This window comes from Macaca nemestrina, chromosome 19 (genome assembly GCF_043159975.1).
Source record: "Macaca nemestrina isolate mMacNem1 chromosome 19, mMacNem.hap1, whole genome shotgun sequence".
NCBI lineage: Eukaryota > Metazoa > Chordata > Mammalia > Primates > Cercopithecidae > Macaca > Macaca nemestrina.
Genome location: NC_092143.1, coordinates 38,912,201 through 38,937,141, shown reverse-complemented (window position 1 = coordinate 38,937,141; position 24,941 = coordinate 38,912,201). Strand labels below are relative to the sequence as shown.

The 24,941-nt window shown below is 38.6% G+C and overlaps 1 protein-coding gene across 11 annotated transcripts in view; it reads left to right on the top strand.

Moving 5' to 3' along the window:
* LOC105489423 (DCC netrin 1 receptor) overlaps positions 1 to 24,941 on the top strand; it is a 1,213,781-nt gene that overhangs the window by 391,965 nt on the left and 796,875 nt on the right. The window lies entirely within an intron of this gene.

The following is a 24,941-nucleotide window of genomic DNA, read 5'->3' as shown; positions in this document are numbered from 1 at the left end:
TTTTTGAGGCAGAAATAATTTTTTAATTTTATATTACATTTTATTGTTTTTGCATTGAAACCCAGGTCTCCCAACTCCAAATGTAATACTTTGATCAAAAGCACAGTCTCTGAAGTCAGGAAGACTCAAACAAGTTCATGTTCTGACTCTGCCACTAACTGGCTGGATGACAATGGCCAAATTAGGTGGTCTCTCTGACCCAAAAATTACTCATGTGTAAAATGGAGCTAGCCAAACCATAGGTCAGATGTCAGGAATAATCTAGGTCATGTATAAGCTATTCTACATAGTGAGTGGCAGATTTATAAATGACTCAATAGAAGCTGCTATTGGTGTTATCATCAGTATTAATTATGTTATGAGAAGAAAGCTGCCATCTTTGGAAAACTCCTAATGCTTTAAGTTTCTCTTGCTTAGGAAATCTCTGGGTGTTTTCTAAGAGTCTAATAAATAGCGATGTCTCACATATAAGTCAGATGGTTTGATAAAAGGTACTTCTTGAATATGATGCTGGAGTCAGTGGATAGGTTGTCACAGCAATAATAGATATATCACAGTCAATAGAAAACCATAAGAAATGGAAATCCAAAGTGATTGGTTATGGAAATGAAAAATTACTTTTCCCTACCTTGCAAACAGGTCATGTCTTTCAGCCATTTACGGTCATTGGATAATGAAAATAATCCTATTTTTTCTTAAAATAACTGTGACTGACCAATACTTTTTTTGTAATATGTTCAATGGGAAATTTCTTATTTTTCTGAGACCATTCTGGGCTAATAAATTAGAAAGTTTCCAAGAGTTGGGATAAGGACTTCGAAATGTGATGACCTGTTTCAACATGAAGCTGACAGTGTAATGAATAACAAGAGTTTCAGGATACTGCAACTTTGATTGCTTTTCCTTTTGCTATTTGCTTTGTTCATCTCAGAGAAGAAAATGATCCACATTTGCAATATCACCTTGTCCTGCAGTTGGACATTAAACATTTATTTTAAACATTAAAACTGCTGAGCTTGTGGGTTTATGACCTGCAGATACTTCTATTTATTTATTTTTAAATTTTAATTTCTTTATGTTGAAATTGCAAAATCCAATGAATCGAAGGCAAATGATACCTGGAAGCTGTGACTTTTCATGGAGTGTAACCAAATAGAGCTGGTCAGGAAAGCATGAAGGGGGGATTTTGTTGGTACTGCCAGCTGGAATGGCAGGGCTGAAATGTACACATTTGTTATTGGATGCTTTATGGTTTGGTTATGTTTGGATTATGGTTTTTAAAATATCTTTGGGTTTTGAAAACCCAGAACAATGTATTCATAATCCATGGTCCATCAGCTTTATTGTGGCTTTCATTTTATAGAGAAAGAGTGGTTTTGCATTTGCAATGAATTAGCTGTTTATTTTCCCAACTCTCCCATTTCATTATAGTGAAACAATTTATTCACCTAATGATAAACAATTTTTTTTTCCAATTTTTGGTCAGTGCTTGAATCACACTAAAGGAATTTTGTTTTCAGGGTGTTGATGTGTATCCATAAAACAATATAAATTTCGTATTTGTATTGATGAGGGAATTGCCTTTCCTGTCTAATTATGATTGTGGGCCCCGCCTCTCTCTCTCTCTCCCTCTCTCTCTCTCTCTCTTTTTCTTAATGAATAAAATAGAGAACTATTGCGAAGAGATAATAAGCCACTAAAAAGCATTCAGTAGTTATTACTGTTATAAATTATTCACTCCCTGTGGCTTTAGAAATAAAGTTATTTATCTTTTCAGAGGCAGTTCAAGGGTAGAGGCATTTAGGAGATCTCTCACCTAGTGGGCAGACTGAAGATTTCTACCTGTACTGTTATTGCTTATGTGCTCCATCTCTTAGGGCAAAGTAGTTTGCCTTTCTTCTCCCAAGATTGTTATACATGAAAATATAAAGATCATTGTATTTTGATGCATCTTCCAGGAATGCTGAGAGGTAATGAAAAGAGACAAGTACAACCCATATGAGAGATCATTTCCTCAACTCTTTGTTAAGATAGATGCATTGTAAATGGGAACATACTGTGGTGTATTGGCAGGCAGGTCATCCGAGTCTCTGGATGTAGAAAATTACAATGTGCCTCTGTTATGTCATTTTATTTTGTACTCACATGAGCAATTGCAGGAATGCACAAGCTAACATATCAGTTATGAAAGAGCCCAAATGAGGGCCTATGGATGAATGAGTCTCCATAGCCAATAGCTGACAGTGCTTAGAGTCCTGAAGGATGATTTCATTGACTTGTTGCATCTTTCATGCAAACAAGTATTTGACAGCTGTCAAAAGGGCAGATTGGTCTCTGGAATCTCCAGAGATCTATGTGAATAGTGTGTATTTGGAGAAGTGATTAGAAATATTAATGGGCTCTGAAAACAAATAAAAAAGCATGTGCCTCTAAGACCTGGCTCCCTATAGGGTCAAATTCAGGAAAATTGGATTTTAACAATTGAATTTGTTTTGGTTCTTTTTCAAAAATTTAAGCATAATCTCTATTTTGAATAAAACTGTTATAAGAGAGAAAAGTAAGCTTTACTGAAATAGGCAATAGGTAGGGCTGAATTTAGTATTCTGTTTTATTGTAGTTGTTTGTTATTCGCTTGCTTTGTGATCATGCCTAAATCTAGAAAGCCCAAACGAAGCATCATTCCCTTGACATTTGTCTTCTCTTTCCTTTTATTTTTATGTATTTATTTATTTGAGACAGAGAGTCTTGCTCTATCACCCAGGCTGGAGTGCAGTGGCGCAATCTCGGCTCACTGCAACCTCTGCTTCCTGGGTTCAAGTGATTCTCCTGCCTCAGCTTCCTGAGTAGCTGGGATTACAGCTGCCCACCACTACACCTGGCTAATATTTGTATTTTTGGTAAAGATGGGGTTTCACCATGTTGACCAGGCTGGTCTCGAACTCCTGACCTCAAATGATCCACATGCCTTGGCCTCCCAAAGTGCTGGGATTACAGGCTTGAGCCACCATGCCCAGCCATTTGTCTTCTCTTTCAGTGCACAAAAACAGGAACTATCTCTTTGCTGGATTATATATTCAAATTTTAACACACCCAATTATTTCTTCTTGTGGGATTAAAGTTTTAGATAATGCTAAAGTCAGTGAAAGAAATATTTACTGTTTTCAGAGCAAGAGGGGTTGACTGGAGAGCTGTGGCCCACAGTGGACTGGATATTTAAGAAGCACATAGATGTTCCTGGTTAGAATGTTAATCCATATGAGGCAAATCTAAGTGTAGAACCACAGAACACTAGACGTGGAAGGATCTTAGAAATCACCTTATCCAAGCTATTTACTTTCAGAAGAAGAAAGAGACATGAAAAAGGGAGAATTGCCCAAGGCCACACAATCAGGATGAAATCATCAGGAGTAGAATTTAGGTTTCTTGGCTTTCAGTGTTTTATAAATATCTTAAAGTACTGACTTAAAAACTGAGTAAATCCACTTATTTCAAAGAATATTTAATAGCAAAATTTCTAAATAACCTAGTAATTACTTGTAGTTTGTTTCAATGATTTTAAAAAATGAATATTACCTATGATTATATAAGAGTAGTGGTTCTCAACTGGGGATGACTTTGCTCCTCCCACACCAGAGAACATTGGTGATGTCCAGAGATGTTTTTGATTGTTGCAACTGGAGAGGCAGAAGGGAAAGGTACTGGGATCTAGTGAGTAAAGACCAGACTATACTAGACTTCCTATAATGCACAGGTCAGCTCCCCAAAACAAAGAATTATCCAGCCTATAATGTCAACAGTGCTACCATTGAGAAACCATGGCCTAGGTGCATGACCTTTGAGGAATGCAACAGCCTACTTTGTTCTTCTCTTTTCTTTTTTTCTTATTGATCTATCATGGTTCTAAGAAGAAATACCTATATATCACCATGGTTGATATTTGAAAAAAACTCTTGCAAAGTGTGTGAACTATTGCAGATGTCTATAAATTCTGGGTTCAAAACATGGAACCCTTGTGTGCTCATTTTCTATAGTTAATGACTGGCACCGTCCAGTGACACTCAATCAGAGCTGATGCTGGCTATGAGCACAGTGTGGCCATGCAGGCTGACACTGGCTGAATTCAAATCTTAAGCAGATGAACATTTATATGTGGGGAGAGACCTGGAAGAAAAACTGGAATCTGGAAGGGTTAGGATATTTGGCCAAGTCCTCACAGAGGGGCTATGTATGAGGCCTTGGAAGTTCACTGGTTCTGATGAACATTACAGTTTCTTGAGGGAAATCAGATAATGTAATAATGCACTACACCCCAAGAATTAGGCATTTTCAGACTTCACTGGTTTTCTAGAGAAGTCTGCTTAATCATTATATCCTGTTGCAAACAAACTGCTAGACTGACAATACCACCCAATAAAAGAATAAAATTTGTCCATCCATCATTAAGATAATTGTTATTGATTAGTCTCCTTATAATTTTCTGCCTTTTGTTTTCAGATGTTGGCTATAAATCACAGCCACAACAGGCACCCAGCCTGTGTTTGTGTCTATTATGTGGTCCTGATAAGGCCGGGCAGCATTTTTCACCTTCCTGATGCGAGTTATTGAGATTGATTGAAGCACTTTGCTTGTCCTATCCTAGACACTGTGTAATTAATGTTTCATTATGTTAATACATGCAAATGTGAGAGTATGTGTTTGATTGGGAGGTGAGAGAACAAAAAGGATTAAAGAGTTCACTCCAAAGTACAAATTAATTTATTTCATTGCTAACTGGCCTCTGAGGAATGAGGGAGTAGGCTTCAAAATGAAAGCAAAAAAAAAAAAAAATGCACAAAAAGAAAATGCTGTTGCAAGGCTGTCTTTCAGAGGTGATGTAGTTAATGGTTACAAAACAGATATTCAGTCACATGACAGAGACCTTGCCTATGCAGTGATTTCAGCATGTCTCCCTCCATAGTGAAAGGGTTTAGGACAGGGAAGCCAAAGAGTATTTTCTCTTTACATATACAAGCATTTATGCATAGACATAGTATATTAGAACCATACTATATTAATACAGTATAGTGATCTCTCATATGTAAACAGTGATTGACTTCATGACATTATTTAAGGTATAGCAGGAAGGAAATTTTAACCCCCCAAAAACCCACACACAGATCTACCACAATTATATGCATGTTACTGCATTTTCTTCCTTGTCTTCACAGTGATAATTTTGATTATTTCTTAATATATTAATATATGATGCTCTGTGATTTACTTATTTCCTTAATGTCAATCACTCTGTTTCTATTTGTCTGGATTTGCTATGATAGCAAATATTTTAATGAGCACTGTTTTGTATATACAGTAATTTTTGTTCTATTGAATTATTTTGCTGAGGTAGCTTCTTAGGAGTGGAATTACTAGAGCCTAAATCTTTTTATGGCTTTATATATGCATTGCTATTTTAGAAAAATTCCCGCTCCCAGTATCTAGCATAGAGACTCAATAAATGGGTGCTGAATTTAAGGAAGCCTAGACTTCCGCTAGACTATCCTAACTCTTGAAGTTGCTGTATTAAGTTGTTTTAGCTAATCATTCCTTAATGTGGTTAAAAGCTACTGACTCCTCCGATACATACCCATGAAGTGATGTTATTTTGAAAAGGTTTTAAAAATAAGAAGCAGAAGAAAAAGGTGTTTAGAATTTAAGACTCAGCCAGGAAGGGCAGGCTTGGATTGGAGAGAGAGTACTAATAGCTCTCTGAAGTCGCTGGATAACCAGGGAGAAGGGTTTGAAAAAGTAAAGATTGCTAAAATAAACATGGATCGTGTCTTATCTAGGATTTATTCACTGGAGGTATTATAGAGCAATCATTATAAGATATTCACAACTATTAGTATGTTATGTAACTTCATTTACTGTTTATTTGCTTTCATTTCTGATGATTACTTTAGCTCAGGGGACAGGGTAGGAATATGTGGTCATGCCCATTTCTTTTCCCACTGTCTATGGCTGCTTTCCTGCTACAATAACGAAGTGGAGTAGTTGGTCCATAAAGCTAAAAATAGTTAAATGACCCTTTGCAGAAGAAAGTTTGCAGACCTCTGATACAGAGAAACAAATCTGACTGTCAGAAATGGAGATTGAAGTCCAATACATTTCAAATTCATGCTTATTCTTTGGGCAAATTATAATTTGTCACGTCCTCAGCCTCAGTTTTCTCCTCTCTAAAATCAACATAACAATAATCAGGTAGTTGGAAATTAAATCATGTAATAGGTTAAAGTATTGGTTCATTTGTTCTTCCCTCTTCTAAAAGAAAATGTTCTAAAATGTAATCGGTGTTTATCTAGTAGTTACTTTCATGCTGTCATGATGTGTTCAGTTGAAGATCCATTAGACGATGCAAATTTTTGAGAGATTTTGTATGAGTTAACAATTACCGTAACCAAAAATGCCAAGTCAATCTTCTGTAAATGTCCCCTGTTTATAGCTACAGCTATGCTTAACTGTAGGTTGTTGATGTCAGCATTGACTGGAAAGGTTGTCTGAACACATTTAACTGTATCAAAGCATCAAACTCACCACTATTAAGCAAAATGGCGTAGAGTTGTGAGTTATTGAATGTGATGGAGAAGAGTTCTCTCCTGTGATCCTAACTCCTGTGCCTCATTCTGCCATTATTCTTCATGGTCAAGACCAGTGGAGTTAATAGTGTCTAAGTGTCTGCAGTCCTTTCTGACAGGATTCATGTATCGTTTTTCATAGTCACTTTGCAGATTGACAAGAAAGTCAATACTTTGGTGATATTTGTTGGTTCACAGTTTCCTTCACTTAGACCCATCACATTTTTGATCATTTGGTCTCAGTTCATTTTCAGCTACATGCCAGTGTAACCAGCCTGCAGCCATCCCTTTCAAGTCAGTGTCAGGAGGTACACCAATAAACACTGCCTTTTTTTGTTTTTTTGTTTGAGATAGGGTCTCCCTCTGTTGCCCAAGCTGGAGTGCAGTGGAATGATCATAACTCATTGCAGCCTCAGACTGCTGGGCTCAGTGATCCTCTCACCTCAGCCTCCCAAATAGTGAGGACTAGAGCTGTGCACCACCACAATTGGCTAATTTTTAAATGTGTTTGTAAAGACAGGTTCTCCCTATGTTACCTAGGGTGGTCTCAAACTCCTAGCCTGAAGCAGTCCTCCTGCCTTAGCCTCCCAAAGTGCTAGGATTACAGGTAAGAGCCACTGCATCTGGCAGACATTGGCCTTTTATCCATACCTAAAGAAGTTTCCGCTAATGGGTCAATAACATTTAGATGAGAATGAGGCATGATTCAATGTAATTCAAATTTAACTGAAAATCCAGAAGCATGAGAGTATATTATACATTTCAGAAATAGAAATGTATATGCTATATTCCAATATAATTAATTCTGTTTCTGGTGCCTGACAAGATTTATCACTACCAGATAAAAAGAAATAGATTTCAAACTAGAGTGTAATTATGAACATCTGTATCAAGAGTAATAAGTAGGTGACCACACATCTTAGGTTGCCTAGAACAATTCCAGTTTATAAACTTTAAAAAATATATATTCTTTTTATTTTTTAAATTTCCATGGGTACATAGTAGGTATATATATTTATGGGGTACATGAGATGTTTTACAGTTTATACCTGTTGTCCTGGCTTAATTATAAACTGAGTCTCCTTTCAGTCTCAAAAGTGTCTGAAATATATAGTAAATTATACGATTATCCTAGTGATCACTCTAGTGATTAGCTTGAAATTAGTCAAAAGCAAAATGCACAATGTCATAATTAGCCTGTCCCTGTATCATACACTTTTTTTGTTAAATTATACTTTATTTGACATTGTTGGCAAAAAATGATTGGCATGCTGATGTTCAACAGTAATCTCATCTAAAAGCTAGTTTAAAAACCTTGGCCGACTATGTTATTGACTCTCTATATAGGAGATGTTATCTTGTATCCAGGTGGGTATCCATGAATGCTTTGAATCTGCAGAGTCTGGTTAGGAGTTTCTCTGGCCCTGCATGCCCATAAGTAAGGTTTGAGGCCTGCAGTTAGCAACTCAAGCTTTAGACCCAGTGGAAAGTAATTACTCAAGGAAGCAAAAAATGTTCACTCCTTTTCCTTTATCCCCTTTAGTTCATCAAGTATGTTAAAAATGGAAAAGTATTCTCCATCCCAGAGACTAACACTGTTCGATACTTTAAAAAAAAATTACCATGATCTATTATGTATTCAATACTGCTAAACCCAAACAGGGAAAGGGATTTAAGCAGAATTGTACTTATAGTTCTTAACTTTGACAGTAGTAAATAAAATATAAATATATGTGGCAGATCAATACACATTTTCTGGGTGACATAAAAATTTGAAAGGCCTGATACTTATAAATTCTTATAAGAAAATGTTTTGTTTCTTCATAAATTCCATTATATGGAATAAATCCAGGCTTTTGATAATTCAGATATAGCCCTGAGGAGAAAATAAAGGTTCTCTAATCTTGTATTGCTCTCCAGCATTCCGGGAACCTCCTTCTCCACCACCAGCTCCATCCATGTCAGACACTCAGGGTCTTCTGATTTGTTGCTGGAAGCACAGAGAAATTGTCTTCATGGAGACCCTCCCCAGGAATTCCCTTGACCACCCTGCCAACACTCACTGTGTTAACCCTAGGCTCATCCCTCCAGGGCTCACTGGTTGCCAAAATCGGTAGTATGATAAACCATTTTACACCAAGTTATGTGGGGGTATCATAGAATCACTTACTTTGTCCCTGTTCCCAGATTATATATTTACATGATGTATTAGGGTTCTCTAAAGAGACAGAACTAATGGGATAGATGAATATATGAAGGGGAATTTATCAGGAGAATTGACTCACATGACCTCAAGGTGGAGACACACAATAGGCCATCTGCGGGCTGAGAAGCCAGGAAGCCAGTCTGAGTCCCAAAACCTCAAAAAGTAGGGAAGCTGATGGTGCAGCCTTCAGTCTGTGGCTGCAGGTTCAAGAGGCTCTGGCAAATCACAGGTGTAAGTCTGAAAGTCCAAAAGCTGAGGAACATGGAGTCTGATGTTCAGGGGCAGGAAGCATCTAGCATGGGAGAAAGATAGAGGCTGGAAGATTCCATCTTTTTATGCTGGCAGCTGATTAGATGGTTCCCACGCAGATTGAGGGCGAGTCTGCCTCTCTCAGTCCACTGACTCAAATGTTAATCTCCTTTGGCAACAACCTTACAGATAAACCCAGGAACAATACTTTGCATCCTTCAATTCGATCAAGTTGACACTCAGTATTAACCATCACACATGACAAAGAGGTTTCAATACCAAACACTCCATGAGGATTTTGCAGAATCACAGTAGTTAAGAGGCAGTCTGTATCAAATATTTCAATGAATATTGTGTGTTTCTGTTTATTCCATCTCTGAGCTGGTTTGGCCCTACTTCTTTGCTTAAACAGTGTGAGAAAAAGAAATAACATATATAAGCAGAAAGGTGATCTAGAATTAATCCTACACGGGAATTCAGACATTGACATTTTGTTACCAGGTCCTCTTCTGAGCTGTGTGACCTTGGTCAGGACAGTTAACCTCTCTGGGTCTTTGTCTTTACCTGCAAAATAAAGTTAACAACCCTTCCCTGACCAACAGGATCAAAAGAGGCTGTTATCAATCACTCCTAATGTACTGTAAACATGGAAAAAAAAAATAGAAAAATCACCCAGTGTTTGTAAGCTACAATACAAACCCTCAGCAAATCTTTGGGTAACCCTGGCCCATGATTTAAGATGGTCAGTAATTCCTATCCCTACCACCGGACCATCTTTGCGCAAAAAAAAAAAAAAAAAAAAAAAAAAAAAAAGGATCTTGCTGTATATAAGTGACTTTGATAATTATCAGATTTTTAAAATGTCTACATTATTCACTCCTCTGGCTATGCAAGAGCGAGGGCACATTTTTCATACTTTTTTTTTGAACTGCAGAGAAAATAGTTGAAAGGAAAAGAAAGAACATTTCACTTGATTACATCAAAAGACAGTAATAGGGTTGGCTAATATTATTTAAAATGTACGCTAATTATGGTTTTTAAAATTATAACCCTAGTACATATTGTACAAATAAAAATGTTATATGACAAACAGTGACTTTTTTTTTGTTCTCATGATAACTAGTAAGTCCCCAGCTTCTCTGACATTGATGTAATATGAGGTTAAAAGAGCTACAGGTATTAGGAGAGAACCCACAAGTGGAGCAGAACAAGAGGGGAAACAGGTGGATATCTGGGGTCACATGTTGATGAAAAGTCTCCAGCTGATGAATTATGGGGGAACCCACATTTGAGATGGAGATTTGTATATTATGATCAATAAACTCAGCACACTTTCTGACCTTACTTTGGCTTTCTGTCTGAAAATTGTATATAAGTTTAGTTCCAAGTATTTTATGACAACACTTGAACCCCTCAATGGATTTATAGTCTCTATCATTCAAGGGGACTTGCTGTTTATTATTTAGATAAATTTTAGGCTTTTACTATTCCTCAATGGTGCTCAGGAGATCATGTCTTTGCTTTGAGTCTTACTGATTTTTTTTATATTAGAGACAATGTGAAAGGAATTTGTTAAAGATCAACTAAAATAAATTAATGAAAAGCAGCTGGATAGAAGCACAACCAGGAATGATAAAAAGTGGTTAAACAACTCCAAGACCCCACAAGACACCACTGGTGATACACTGACATTTCCCTAGCTCTGCAGGACTTCCAGTTACCCAGACATCTTTTTAAAGCCAATGAAAAACTCTACTGTGCAACAGCAGAGTGGGCTGGACTGTACTGCCTTTATTTCAAGAAGAAAACCAAAGAAATCTTCATCTTAAATATGTTTTTCATGGAATATTAAGAACACACTTAGTAAGACCATTTTCTCATCCTGTGGGAACTTTTTAGGACAGGATGATATGAAAATGGCATGTGTTTTATGTTTCGTAGGTAATTGGAATACATTTGGTGAAGACCCTGGAATCGGTACAGCAGGGAGTAGTAGCCTTGGACACAGTGGGCATATCTAGAGGTGGTGAAGACAGGGACAAGGAGGGAGGAATGAAATAAAGGATCTGTGGCTCTGGACTAGAGGACTGTTGGAGAGAATGAGGAAGCCAGAGAGCTAATAGACATTTAGTAGGTGTTTGATAATAAGTGTGAATGAATGAATATGATGAAGAACTTCACCTGGATGCACAGCCAATAGACCGATCTTTTAAAGCTTGTAAATGCTAAATCTATTACCAAAAGGAATGGAGTGTTGAGGAAAGCTTAACATAAGATGGCAGCTCTGAGCTTTGATGTCCCTCACTACGAATCGGCAGTATCACCTCAGAACAGGGTCATCAGACTACAGCCCAAAGGAGGGCCAACTATGGCCCTCTGCCTATTTTTGTAAAAATGGTTTATCATTTTTAGATTGTTATCTTTTAAATGGCAACATGAGTATCCATATACTGTCCTCAATTTTGCCTCTTGGTCCACAAAGCCCCCAAAAATGTACTATCTGGCCCTTGATAGAAAGTTTGCCTTACCACTGTCTCAGAACATGACCGAAAATGTTATCAGTATAGACACTGAAAAGCATGGCTTTTATTGGCAGTAACACAGGCACATCTTGCTTAATGGCGGGAATCGTTCTGAGAAATGTATAGTTAGGTGATTTTGTCATTGTGTAAACATCAGAGAGTGTCCTCATGCAAACTTTAGATGAGCTGACTACACACCTACATGGTGTAGCCTATTGCTCATAGACTACAAAACTGTACAGCATGTTATTGTACTAAATACTATAAGCAGTTACTGTAGGTAACATGATGGTATTTGTGTATCAAAACATAGAAAAGCTACAGCAAATATTTTTACAAGAGATTAAAAATGATGCACTTGTATAAGGCACTTACCATGAATGGAGCTTGCAGGATGAGGAGTGAGTCAATGAGTGAGTGGCAATCAAATGCAAAGGCCTAGGAAGTTACGGTACTTACTGTAGACTTTAGAAACACTGTATGCTTAGGCTACACTAAATTTATTTTAAAAATTATTTTCTTCCATAACAAATTTATCTTAGCTTACTGTAACTTTTTTATTTTATAAACCTTTAATTTTCTGTCTGTCTGTCTTTCTTTAGATTTTTTTTTTTTTTTGAGACTAAGTCTCACTCTGTCACCCAGGCTGGAGGGCAGTGGCACAAACGTGGCTCACTGCAGCCTCAACCTCCTGGGCTCAAGCAGTCTTCCTGCCTTAACCTGCTGTGACTGCAGGTGCACACTACCACACCTGGCTTTTTTTTTTTTTTTTCTTTTTAATGTTTTTGTAAAGATGGAGTCTTGCTGTGTTGCTCAGGCTGGTCTTAAACTCCTGACCTCAAGTGATCCTCTCGCCTCAGCCTCCCTTATTGTATGTGCTAGACTTTTATACTACTGGTAGCACAGTAGGTTTGTTTATAGTAGCATCACCACAGACACGTGAGTGATGTGTTGCACTACCACATTACAGTGGCTGTGATGTCACTAGGCAATAGGAATTTTTCAGCTCCAGTACAATCTTATAAGACCACTGTCGTACATGCAGTCCGTCATGTCATTAATCAAAATGTTATTATGCAGCTCATGACTGTACTGAGTAGTCTCAGTCATTCACAGTCAACCTAGCAGAATGAGGTCCATTTTTTAAAAGTATGTTATGATTTTCTTTCACTGATTGAAGAAATTTTTCCAAATTCTTTGTTTTTGTCTATCTATGTTTGGTTATTCAACAGGTATTTGTTAAATGCCTCTGAAATAGGCAAGGGTTCCCAGGGGTTGTATGAAATAAACAAATATGATTCATGTTTGCTGCATCGGAGTTTGCAACATAATAAGGTAGAAATTCTCAAAAATATGATCTGCAGCAGGAAGATCAGAGCCACAAGAGAGGTACAATAAAGGGCTATCACTTCTGAGAGCTGAGTCTGTCACTGTTATTCAGTGAAGACTTTCTATCTCTGCAGAGGCCTGTGTCTACTGTTTTCATTTTGTAAAAGAAAAACCTGATGAGAATTTATGTTTACTATTTGGCTTAAAATGTATAACTACCTCTAAGGTACTACCGGAAATCACACCATGTCAGAGGCCATGTGAATGCCATAGGCACTGGCCCCTGCCTGCTAGTTTGGTGGGTCCAAGGTACTAACCAAGAGCTTTCTTTTGCATTTGAGAGTACCTTCTTTTTTCATATACATTATACAAACTGCTCTATTAATCTACTTGGAATCATCTGGGGCTCTTTCTTTTTTGAACAACCCCCATAGAGTCCCTCAAAAACCCTATTGATGCTATCTTTAAAATGGGTCCTGAATATGTATTCTAGGAAAGGCTGTAATTAGAATATTTTTAGAATTTGCAACAACCAATTCCTGCATGCAGTAAGCCCTTTTAAGTAGAGTCATGCGTATTTCTTCATCTTTTAGTTTCCTTCAGGTGAAGACCCATGAATAGATCCTTCATCCTTGAGGTTCACATTAGACTGTGAATAAGTTGCATATAGACGACGGAAATTCCCTTACGGTTCTGACCTTCAAGAGAGGCTTCATTCTTGCTCCCCCAGTCATCTCCCACGGAACTTAAATCACCATCTATAAAACAAGTTATTTGGGAAGTCCTTTAATAAATGCTGACCTCATGAGAAGTTTAAAACTCATTGGTGCTTAGTTCCAAAGCTGATGTTTCTGTTATCACTGTGGGTTTTCCTTCTCAATACCACTCATGGACTAAGCAGAAAAATATCACCTTTCTGTTGAGACAAGATACAGTAAATATCATGACAAAATGAATGACAGCATTTTAATGAAAACTACTATGTGACCTCTATCTTGAGAAAATTGGACTTGTTATAATACAAATGTTTTATCACTGATGAGTCCCCACATCAGACGTTATGCCACAATGTCAACCATGAGGTTTGCTGAATTTGTAAGGTTTTCCCTGGACCTGTCAGACCTTTGTGGAATTAATCCTTCATATTTGTAATAGGAGTTTCCACAAGATGAATACTTCATTTCTCATGAATCATAATAAAGCAGCCTGCGCTTTGTCAGCAGAGTGACCTCTGCAGTCTTTTATCTTCAAGAGAAAAGATTAGACTCTCTATTTTATGGATAATGAGGTAGGTTGTTGGTCTCTTGGCACCTTCAGTAACTGCACTCTTTGTGGTCTTGTTTCAGCCTGTGATAAACTGATCAGAGGGTGATTATAGCAAATCTCTTAGTATGACAAATTCCCTCCTAAATTTGAGGGTAATTTTTTTCTATAAGTAGCAAAGTTAATAGGTGTGAACTCATAGACTTTTATAATATTAGAGCTGAAGATGCCTCGAAGTGATCTAGTCCAGCCTCCTTGTTTTATTAATGAGTGAATTGATTCCCAGTGGTGTAGCCCATACTTAGAAGGCTAATGAGGGGCAGATCAGACAAAGAACTCAGGTCTCCTGACCCCTGTGCTGGGAGCTTTCTTTTGCAATTAAAAGTGCCTTCTTTTTTCATATAAATTACATAAATTGCTCAGTTAATCTCCTTGGAGTCTTCTGGGACTCTTTTCTTTTTTGAGCAACCCACATCTCATCCCTCAAAACCCTACTGACACTATCTTTAAAAATGGGTCCTGAATATGACCATTTCTCACCACCTCTACTGCAATACCTTAGGCCAAATCTCATCATTTCTCACCTGAACAATGGAAGTAGCCTCCAATTTAGTTTCTCTGCTTCTTCCAATGACCTCTATTCTCAAGACGGCAACCAGAATGATCCTTTAAAACAGGGTTTCTCAATCTCACCACTACTGATGTTTTGGGATGGGTGATTTGTTCTAGTGAGGGCCTGACCTGTAAATTGTAAGGTGTGCTACATCCCTCTACACGGGGGATGCCAGTAACACCCCTCTCAGTTGTGACAACCAGAAATACCTCCAGACATCACCAGAAATTTCCTAGGGGACAAAATTGCTCCTCCATTGACAACTACTACTTTAAAACGTAAATTGAACCTTTTTGCTCTCCTTATTGAAACTCTTCTGTAAATTTGACAGTTAAAGCAAAATTCTTTCACTTGCCTATGAGGTCCCATTCAATGTCACTGTGACCTCTCAGACCTTGCTTGCTGGAACTCTCTCATTCACTCCAACCCAGCTATTCCTGGGATGGGCTGGTCACACCTGCCTGGGTGCCTTAGCATCCTCTGCCTGCGGAGTTCTTCCCCTAAGTATCTGCTCCATGTCTGTGATGAACTGAGGGTTTGCGTCCTCCAGAATTTATGTGTCAAAATCCTAACCCCCAATGTTATAGTATTAAGAGGTGGGACTTTGGGGAAATAATTAGGGTTATACAAGGTCATAAAGGTAAGGCCACCATGATAGGATTACATTTCCTATAAGAAGAAGAGACATCCAAGCTCTCTGTCTCACCATGAACAAAGAAGAGGTCATGCGAGCACACAGTGAGGTAGTGGCCACCCACTAGCCAAGAAAAGAGGCCTGAGAATGAGACCTGCCTTGCTAACACCTCGATCCTGGACCTCCCAGCTTCTAAATCTGTGGGAAATGAATCTTTTTAAGCCACTCGTCACTCAGTCTATGGTATTTTGTTATGGCAACTTAAGCAGACTATGACCATATCCTTCTTCACAATATTTAGGTCTTTGCCCAACTCTTACCCTCCTCAATGAAACCTTCTCCAAATACCACAACTCCTCCCTTTCCCTCTTGATTTTCTTTTAGAGCACTTAGTCTCTTCTGACATTGTACATATTTGCTCAGTTAGTTCTTTATTGTCTGTTCCTTCCTACTAGAATATAAAACATAGAAGGATAGGAATTATTAGGCTGCTTATTACGGATTATTCAAGATCGTTTGTTCCCAGCCTTGAATAATGCCTGATGCAATAGGTGCTCAATAAATATTAGATGGATGAAGGAATGGCATGAAGATGTTTTTAAGGTCTTTTACACCACTGCTAAGCATTACAGTACAAACAAAATAATATTACAAAGTTTATCATTTCAGTTGCATTTTGTCAATGCAATATTTTTCCTTTGGCCTTTAAAGCAAAATTTCAAACTTAATAGGCTTACTGACAAAGTGCTACAATAAATGTGCCACTAAAAAGCAAGCAATTTTCCAAGTAGGAGTGAAAACTATGACACGTAGTACAATTGAGTTCCCCTTTGAGAAAACCTAACCGAAAACAATCCAATTAAGAATGGGTATAGAAGGATCCTTACAATAACAAGTATCAAATTTGAATATAAAATATGATCACAACCATGTGGATAATAAAGCAAATCATTATAAATTAAGAAATAAATAATTTCCTGGAAGGAAATGCACAGAAACTTTAACAATTTCTGTTAAAGTGATCATTATTGGATAAGCAAGGTTATGGACAATTATTATGATATATGATTTTATGTCCATATTTTTGTATTGTGTACAGTAAATATGGGTAACTTGATAAGAGGTTTCTAAAAGTTGCTCACTCACTTCACAATAAATGGCATCTCTAAAGCTTGTCCACTGGCTGCCATCCAAATGGAGATGATCCCATGCACTGGGTATTCCTTAAATCACACTTTTTCTAAATATCATGAGAACATTCCTTAGTGTTTTAGTTGACAGTTCTGCATTTATAAAATGCCATCCCTCTCTCTACTTAGAGAAAGACTGATGAAAAACACGGCAGAGAAAGCTAGCTTATATTTTGTCAAACTGAGAGGGAAGAAGGCTCAAACCCAGGGCAGATTAAGCAACACATCAAAGTTTCTCTTTTTAGTGTTAATTTTGTATGAGACCTGGGGAATGATAACCTACATGTCCGGAAGTGTTACTTGTTGGGCTGGAAAAGAAATTTCATTACAATTTGCCTGGTATCACACAGCAAAATCAAACTGCTGCTTAGAGAGTTAACTCTTGGGGCAACAAAGGAATGAGGATGTTACTACCCAACTCCAATTTAGCCCTTATTATTTTTCTTTACCATTGGATTTAGCCAGAGGACACTCAGGCAGTTGCCTGGGGCACACACTTCTTGCCCTTTAAAAACCTCAGATCTCTGCAAAGCTTCTTCAGCTTTGTGGAAGATGCCATGTGCTCAGCATGTCAGAAGTGGAGCCTCTGTGTGGGCTCACTAAGAGATTTCAGCTGGGATAGTTGCTTTGTGAACTCCACATCTTACCTTTGTATTTCCAAATTTAGTTTCTTGTAAAGGGAAGAGAAAAAGAATCATGATGACAAGAGCAAATCGGTTCAGCACCCTTTTACTGAGAATATTTGGTGGTGTTGCACTTGGTGAACAAATGTCCTGACACTAAAGTCACTTTTCCTGATTCAGTCATGCTAGCTTTCCAAGAATTTACTCTTCTCTAGATATGTGACAACTGAGGAGCATAGTAGGAATTTATTTGCTAGTTGCTTACTTTAGCTATGGTCTTAAGAAGGAATTTCGTGGAGTATAGGTTTCCCAGATAAAATACAGGATGCTCTGTTATATTTGATTTTGAGTAAATAACAAATAATGTTTTAGTATAAGTAGGTCTTATGCAATATTTATTTAGTATAAGTATTTAGGACATGTTTATACAAAAATTTATACTAAATTTGTTTTTCATATGAAATTCCAATATAACTTGTGTCCTTAATTTTTGTTTCTAAATCTGGCAACTCTAATGAGGGAGGAACTTCGACTGTTCCTTTTAAATTTTCACCTAAATTTTCATCCATAGCTTCCCTATATTTTAATGATCCTTAATACATTCTCACAGTAAAATGCATATGTTTTCTTTCCTGATCAGCCTTTTTTTACATTATTTAAGTTCAGGAATTAATTCCATATAACTTAATTCATTTCTGATTTGCATTTTTTAGTAATAAAAATTTGTCTTAAATGGCTTTAAAATGTTAGTCTCTGGCAACTGAGGAATGAACGTAATCATTTAAAAATATGACCACGTGTTCTGACAATTTTTTTAAATGTCTTATCGAAGTGCATAAAATGGCACCAGTACTTCACAGGAACCTCAGTAGTCATAGGTGCTGATCCTTTGGTGAGTGTACACTTTCTCTCTCTGGTCTAGTGGAAGTTAAAGTCTTCCATTAATGGGAAATACACAAAGTTCACCCTCAGGTTACAGCACAGCTAAATGGCTATTGTAGTTTTCCCATCTAGACACTAAACTAGACTAAGGAGCAGATCAGCGAGGAGCCAGGGAAGTGTCTACAATTATACTGCGGAACTAAAATGGAACAAAAGAAAGGCAATGTGATAAAGACTACTGGATGAACCCAAACTTCTTTTGGAAGAGGATTGCAGCTATTGTTGCTGTTTAGAAGAAATCCTTTTGTAGCCCTTTATGTGAAGAATCGAGAATATTCCAAGGAGTATTCTAAATGTCCAAATGACCATGGAAGTTTAATTTTGCTGAACGGGGTAAGGTCATTTGGGGCCCAAACAGTGTGCTGGTTGTAATAGAGGAAATATTAGGTATTGTAAACAATAGCCCTCTTTCTTGATCCTTTCTCCACTTCAGCCTTTCAAAGAGAAATATATAATAAATATTAATAAAACGTGTTGAAATAAGTGTTCAATTATTTGCCTTTCTAGATTATCCTTCTAAGTTCACCTACTTACTTAGAAAAATAATCAACCCAAATTACACAAATTCCTCAAATATGAAACATCATGACAAGACAGTACAAGGGAGGCAAGAATCCCCTTGCTCCAATCCAGGCTACCAGATGTTTTGGAGCAAAGTTCTTGAGCTTTAGTTAATGCAAGAATTCCTGGAAGACTTCTTCAAGTACAGATTGCTGGGCTCTGCTGACACAGTTTCTGGTTGGGTAGGTATGGGGCAGGGCCTAGAACTGTGCATTTTTTAATTTTTTTATTTTTAATTGGCACACGATAGTTGTACACATTTATAGGATACAGGCTGATATTTTCTTACATGTATACAATGTTTGGTGATCAAATCAGGCTAATTAGCATATCTATCACCTCAAACAGTTATCATTTGTTTGGGTTGGGAATATTCAAAATCATCTCTTCCAGCTATTTGAAAATATTCACTAAATTATTGTTAACTTTAGTCAACAGACAGTGCTATGGAGCATTAGATACTCCTCCTGTCTAACTGCAATTTTGTATTCCTTAAGCAACCTCTCTCTATCCCCTCCCCACCCTTCCCAGCCTCTAGTAACCATTGTTTTACTTAACATTGTGCATTTTCAGCAGGTTCCCAGGAGGTGTTGCTGTTGCAAGTCTAGGGACCGTACTTTGAGAACCACTGTTTCAGAATTTATATTCTGATGTACTAAACCCAGTGAAGTTAACATATGCTTAGGGATTCTGTTAATTCATGTTTGTTTGTTTTTGTTTTTTAAATTTCCTGCTCCATTGCATAGCCTCACAAGTATTATAATTTTTTTCCAGGGCTAAAGACCAGAGTTACAGTTGCACATCTCATTGATATTTGATAAATTGAAAGTAGATTATATTGCATCATCCATAGAATTATTTTTATTTCCTTCAATGGAGGTCTCTTTATTTGTCTTAAGCAAAAAGAAGCAAATGTGGTAACATCTATTTCTAAGAAGAGATGATGGTGGCGTGGTTTTATGGGTTGATATGAACATTCAGGGATCATCAGAAACTCTAAGCATCCCCAAATGAAAGTTTGTGTAATTTTAAGTGATAAAATTAGGCATAGCAAGTTCTATGGGGATTTGTATGACATTTTCTAATCTCAAAATCTTGTAGGAGCTTTTTTTCCCCCACTTCCATGCTACCTTTCTAAATTTCATTTTGAGCTTCTATTGCCTTAACCAGAAGCTTTTACATTTTGGACCTGGAAGGAGATTTCTGACTCCATAGAGAATTATTTTTTATACTTAACAATGTTTGATATTGTAGATAAAATGTCATGCCTTAAAAATCCCATTTTAAGCTAGTTTGCCTCTGCGACTGAATGGTCTTTGGACCTAAGAAGAACGTGACAAAGAGAGCAAGCACAAAGCGACTAAGCTTAGAGAAACATTTGTACTATTTGATCATTTTGGTGAGTTTCTAAAATATATTAAGAATATTCTCTATGTATAGATAATTAATATAAACTTGAAATGTCTTTGGCAGTGTTATTTCAGATGCTTATTTATGTCTGAGAAAACTAAAACAAATAGATAATAAAAATTCTCCCTTGGGACATTCCTCAAGAGTAGTCCTTCTTTTATATCCTCATCAGGAAGCATGGAAGGTTTTGCTATCTTGGTATCTGCTTACAAACTATCATTTTACACAAAAAAAATTAAAAAGGTTGAGAAGAAAGAAGAAGTGGAGAAGGAGGAAGTGTAAGAGGAGGAGGAGAAGGGGGAGAAGGCCCAATGATGATCTGACACTTAATTACTTTTCTTCAGACCAATATAGATAAGAAAAGCTAGCCAAGCGTTAAATACATATATGGCTTTGTCCCTATATTTTAACCAAGTATTTAGAAATCTTCCCAAACCAACATTTGGAGTGAAAGAGAGAGATGGAAACAGTGTTTTATGGTGAACTCTGCTGTCAGACTCTGTTGTGTAAGTTTCTTAATGGATGGGATTTTGGAACTTTCCAGTTTATTTCTCCAAAATATATTATAGTTGCCTTAAGTGATTTTACAGCAGAGTTAAAAGGATTTCTTGGCCGGGCTCGGTGGCCCACGCCTGTAATCCCTGCACTTTGGGAGGCCGAGATGGGCGGACCAAGAGGTCAGGAGATCGAGACCATCCTGGCTAACACGGTGAAACCCCGTCTCTACTAAAAAATACATAAAACTAGCTGGGTGGTGGGGGGCGCCTGTAGTTCCAGCTACTCGGGAGGCTGAGGCAGGAGAATGGCGTAAACCCGGGAGGCAGAGCTTGCAGTGAGCTGAAATCTGGCCACTGCACTCCAGCCTGGGCGACAGAGCATGACTCTGCCTCAAAAAAAAAGAAAAGAAAAGAAAAAAAGGATTTCTTTCTTTCTTTATGAAGCAAGGCTTGGAAATGTAACTATTTGAGGTTTCAAGGGAATGGCCATTGGACACTTTAAAAATAAAACCAAATAAAATAAACTTCTCCATTAGGTTTTCTCCTGGATAAAATCATCACCATTGTAATTCTAATGTAAAATTCTCTGCAGCATTGTAAAATAGGAAGTTTAGTTTTGATTCTCAAAATGAGTTCTTCTGTTATCTTCCCATGATCTCCTTTCATGTATTTTCCAAGAGGTCTACACTTTCATTGAACTCTGAGTGCCTAATTCCAGACTGCAACTTTTTGAGCCACAGGCTCCAAAGTTACTTCTACTTGTTGTCTTCTTCAGTTTTATCATCTCTGTCTTCCTCTCTTCATACATTAAATCAGCGTAGTTGATTTAAGATTAATTACCGGATGAAGTCATTTTATAAAATTGTTTTATATTAAGAAATTATATACTGTTGGGCAAAATCTTTCCAAATGGAACCAGTACACTAAGAGAAAGGGTTCAGGGGGACCTAAATTGATGTCAATGTAATGTATTCGTGGGACATTTCTTAGGCCTGTGCGAAATACAAGGAAGTTGAAGGTAGCCTTGCCTAATGACACAGCGTAGTTTTCTGTGCCCCTTCCCCTGTAGGAAATCTTCCGCAACACGCAGCACTCCTGCCTGGGCCTCACTGGGCTCTGAGCTGGCCGCTGAGCTGGTTCCGCCCACTCAGCCTGACAGGCTGTGCTCGGCTGGTGCTACCACCCCTGATCCCACTCCCACTATAGGCTTGCCAGGCATAGAGCGGTGAGGGGTGTCTGAGTGAGTAAGTGCAGAGTCCAGCCACCGCACAGGGTCAGGTGCGCCAGCGGCTGCGGTGGGGCAGGCAGCTTTAGTTGCCGGCACCTGGACCAGGCATACTGCAAGCAAATTCTGCCTAGGATGCTTGTGTCTGGACCGGGGGAACACGGTGACACCCACAAAACTTAGAGATGCCAGCAACCGCAGAGCCCCCAAAGGGTGTTACAGCACGTCACCATTTGTTTGTTCCCGCAACCCAGCAAACAAGGGTGTGTCAGAGCTCTGACTCAGGAAGTCCCAAGGTCTTCGCCTCCAGAAGGGTTGCAGCTCTTCTCTCCTTCCTGCCATATGCAGCACAGGGAACGGGGCAGGGGTTGGGCAGGAGTGTGTTTCGGCTCCTTAGTGTTACAGCTCATTCAGTCCTGCTGCCCCACTCTGGCCCACGGCTCTTGGGCTGGCCCGGCCCCACTGCCGCTTCTTGTCGTCTTGGATGGCCCTCCAGGCAGCAGTGGAGGCCTGGAGGGCTACAGTGTTACAGCTCCTTTTGCACCTGCTGTTCAGTGGGTCCCAGGTTCTTGTCCTGCATCCCAGAAGAATGAGTTTATGTGGACAACTGGAGAGTGAGCAAGGCGGAGAAAAGTTTCATTGAGTGACAGAATATCTCTCAGCAGAGAGGTGATCTGCAGTGGGTCGATCCCAGGTGTGGCTGAGTCTGGAGTTTTTATAGGCTCAGAATGGGGGAGGTGCAGGCTGTAGGTAGCCTTGGAAAAGGCAACATTTGATTGATTAAAAAGCATTATTCAGGCTGGGCCCATTGGCTCATGCCTGTAATCCAAGCACTTCGGGAGGCTGAGGCAGGCAGAATAACTGAGGTCAGGAGTCCGAGACCAGCCTGGCCAACTATGGCCAACATGGCCGTCTCTACTAAAAATACAAAAATTAGCCAGGTTTGGTGGCATGTGCCTGTAATCCCAGTTACTCAGGATGCTGAGGCGGGAGAGTCACCTGAGGCAGAGGTTTCAGTGATCCAAGATCGCATCACTACACTCCAGCCTGGGAGACAGCCAGACTCCAACGCCCCAAAAAAAGAAAAAAAAAAAAAGAATTATTCAGAAAGAACCAATCAGGAAAGAACAGGCAAACAGGAACAGAAGTTCTCACTCTGGTCCCAGACTCCATTCAGAACCAGCAGCCCAGTTTTCAGGCTTTAGGCTGTTTTCAGCTTGAAGGTTGGGTTTCACTGGCGACCTACCCCTGTCTGCCTGTGAATTTGTCTGCCTCCTGCCACTGTCACTATCATGAACTGAAACTTAGAAAAGGAGACCAATAGAATCACATCTACTATTTCTTTTTTTTTTTTTTTTTTTTGAGACAGAGTCTCACGCTGTTGCCCAGGCTAGAGTGCAGTGGCGCGATCTCGGCTCACTGCAAGCTCCGCCTCCCGGGTTCCCGCCATTCTCCTGCCTCAGCCTCCTGAGTAGCTGGGACTACAGGCGCCCGCCACCGCGCCCGGCTAATTTTTTGTATTTTTAGTAGAGACGGGGTTTCACTGTGGTCTCGATCTCCTGACCTTGTGATCCGCCCGCCTCGGCCTCCCAAAGTGCTGGGATTACAGGCTTGAGCCACCGCGCCCGGCCGAATCACATCTACTATTTCTCTATTAAACTTGATTCACCGGGATCCATCTCTTCTATAAAACTAATCACTAATGCAAGCTACTTAAAGCAGTGAGGTGCCTATATCCCAAAGCCATACATTCAAAATATAATTGTTATAAAGAGTACAAAAAGCTCAAATTGCCAGTGAACTGCAAGGGTAATTGTGTTAAAGAAAAGTTGATCTATGTACTCACAGCACTGAAAACTGTCATAACCTCCTTGTTTCAGACTAAGTGGATTATTTATGTGTGATAATGGGCACATATGCTCATTAACATGCTGTCATAAATAGCTGTGTTAAATGTATTATGTGTTCTGTGACATAAATAAGGTGCTCAACGTGAGGTTGTGTTTAAAATATAGGCCCCAGGAAGAACAAAAAAGCAATAAATGCTTTCTAATACAGTTGCCTGGTCTTGAATTTCAAATTTATTTCTTCTTCATTAATGCTACTTGTATGGAAATTGTGGGTATTACTCTAGTGAAATATCTTGGCATTCAAGGACATTAGAACTTCTTTCTGCTGTCTCATCTTTAGTGTTTCTCAAGCCAGGTTTGCTAGCTTGTGATTCTTTTCTGGTAGAGGAAGAGATCATGTAGACATGGGAAAGGTATTTTCAGCAAAATCAGTCTGCATTGATTCAGCAAGCTTAGAGCAAGGCTCATTTGACAGATGCTCTCACCCAATCTTGTTTTGAAAGCCTCCACACTAGATATTGAACTTAGAGATCATCTAGTTCAACTTCTTAATTTTTGCAGATGAGGGAACTGAGTTTCTGAGGACTTAAAAGACCTTTCTGAGTCATGAATTTTGAAGTGACAAAGCCAAGACCTAAGGCTAGATATCCGGACACCCCATTCAACATACTTCCCACTAGAAGAACAGGATGTACTATAATTGGGTTGGCTATGCCAAAAGGATCTGTGGGGAGAAGGAGCTTATTTGAAAATAAAGACACCAGCCTGCTGTCATCTGGGATGTTCATCAATATCTACAGTAGAGTTATGTGCTCACCATTATTTTACAATTTATATTAATTCAAACTAAGTTCCAGATGCTTTCTGAGTTAGTGGCCAAGGTGAAAGGAATGAGTATATGACAGTGAATGACACAAGACATCATTTGGCAAAATAACAGACTTCAAACATAAGTTTTAGAAAAATTGAGTATGCAGGAATGAAGCAAATAAAACCAGGGAGAAACTGTGAGAAGCTGTTCTGCCTTCTCTTCACTGGAAAATAGGGTGTACAAAGATAGAAATAGTTTCTGTCCATCAGAAGAGTATGAGCTAATCCCTTATGAGAATATGGATTACCTGCAATTTAGATGCTTGCCTTTTAAATGACAGAAGAATGGAATGATTTTACGAAGTACAACTAAAAGTGTTCCCATTACAGAAAAATTAAGGAAGCT